General features: G+C 47.1%; 1 protein-coding gene across 1 annotated transcript in view; it reads right to left on the reverse strand.

The window, feature by feature from the left end:
• The window catches only part of MCM2 (minichromosome maintenance complex component 2), a 22,295-nt gene that overhangs the window by 19,330 nt on the left and 771 nt on the right, over positions 1-2,194 (reverse strand). The window lies entirely within an intron of this gene.

Here is a 2,194-nt window from a genome sequence, read left to right on the forward strand (position 1 = left end):
TGTAGTGGTTTTTTGTCCCTCTGTTTTATTTATTGTTTTTCCCCTCCACCAGCCTGTACATTCCAGATCTCTTATGCTTTGGTCACTGTCGTGTTTTGTCTCCTTTTGCAGTGGCTTGCATATTGTGGGTGGGAAGGCATGCTTACAGGAGAGAAAGGCTGGAGGAGTAGAGGGATAGGTACACAGATGAATAAGGTATTGTTAGTGACTTGTCATGGAGAAAACACTGGGAAATGTCAGTGCCTGGAGTATTTGAGTAAGTGATACTTGAGCTGGTTCCTGTATGTCGGGAAGCCATTGGCTCAGAGCTTACAGGAGGGCATTCCAGGCAGAGGGAACCTGAGATGCGAAGTCCTGAGGCTGGAGGGCTTTGGAGTGTCAGGGGACAGAGTCGCAGGTGGAGAGGGCTGCCTTAAAGGATGTTAAGTCAGCCCTCACCTTCTCGGTCCTCTCCTGCAGGAATCATCAGAGTCCTTCACAGTGGCCTCCAGCCCAGCCCGGCGGCTTCGAAGTGATCCTCTCACCTCCAGTCCCGGGCGAAGTTCCCGTCGCACAGATGCCCTGACCTCCAGCCCTGGCCGTGATCTTCCCCCCTTTGAGGATGAGTCTGAGGGACTTCTAGGTACAGAGGGACCCCTGGATGAAGAGGAAGAAGATGGAGAGGAGCTTATCGGAGATGGCATGGAGAGGTATTTGCATGCAAGGCCGAGCATTCAGATAGTTTTGCTGAGCACCCATGGTGTGTCCAGTGACCTTGCTTTGGGTACTGGGGAGGCAGAGGAATCTGTATCCTTGCCTATGAGTGCACCTTGATGCAGGACCTAGGGGGAGGCAAACAGGTCCAAGGAACCATAACATAGGCCTGAGTAACTTGCAGTATAATACATAGTCCTGGGTAAACCTTGGCTCTGTCCCCTGAGGGGTACGCAAGGAGTCTCTCCTGTGTTGGACCACATCAGGGATGCTGAGATTGACTTGGAAGAACAGGAAGCAAGCAGCTGAGTGTTACTGTGCAATTGCAACTTAAAAGCAATGTTGGGGGTGGAGGCTGGTGAATCAAGATTTCAGTGCATTTCAGCAAACATTTATTATGCCTAATCTGTACCAGGCCCTGGGTTAGATTGTTTCACACTTACTAATAAAAATACAAACACTTAGGGGCGCCTGGGTGGCTCAGTGGGTTAAGCCGCTGTCTTTGGCTCAGGTCATGATCCCAGGGTCCTGGGATCGAGTCCCACATTGGGCTCTCTGCTCGGTAGGGAGCCTGCTTCTTTCTCTCTCTCTTTCAGCCTGCCTCTCTGCCTACTTGTGATCCATGTCTGTCAAATAAATAAATAAAATCTTTTTAAAAAATAAATAAATAAATAAAATACAAACACATATTAAAGGTTTTGAGACTCGGTGGTAAGGTCATGGAGTAGGCTATGCAAGGGAGCAAGGTTAGAGTTCTGCTGCTCTGCCCCATATTTATAACCAGGATTTGGTAGATATACTACTGGTAGAATTGTTTGAATCCCCACAGCCTTATGAAGACACTCTTTTGGGGCCTTCTTTGACTCTGACTCTGGGGTTCCAAACGTGGGGTGTAGGAGAATACTGTACAGGCTTTCCCACGGTCCAAGGCGGGTTGGTGGTTGTGAAGCAATGGTGATCTCTGTGAGCCACCGGAGAGACTTGCAAGGGCTCCCTGGGCCTTTCAGGTCTTTGCATTAAATATCATCACCCAGGTGATTGTGGATGTGCCATATACCCCACACTCTAGAAGGAATCGGGAGCCTTTGGACAAATCAGCTCCAAAGTGTTAGACAAACATATGTTTTGAATTCTCTTCAGCATACATCTAGGGATGAGATCATTGGCTCGTATTTTAACTCTGTAGTTCACATTCTGAGGAACTCCTAGACTGTTTTCTGAAAGAGCCACCATTTTATGTTCCCACAAGTGGTGTATGAGGCTGCAAATTCCTCCACTTCTTGCTGACACCTGTTATTTTTTGGGTTTTGGTGATAGCTATCCCAGTAGGTGTGATGTGACATGTCTCATGGGGGTTTTGGTTTCCATTTCCCTGGTGGTTAATGACGTGGAACATCTTTTTATGTATTTATTGGCCATTTGTATATCTTTGGAGAACTGTCTGTTAAGATCTTTCGGCCATTTTATGATTGGATTGCTTGATTTTTTTTTTTTTTTTTTT

Source organism: Mustela nigripes, chromosome 2 (genome assembly GCF_022355385.1).
Source record: "Mustela nigripes isolate SB6536 chromosome 2, MUSNIG.SB6536, whole genome shotgun sequence".
Taxonomy (NCBI): Eukaryota; Metazoa; Chordata; class Mammalia; order Carnivora; family Mustelidae; genus Mustela; species Mustela nigripes.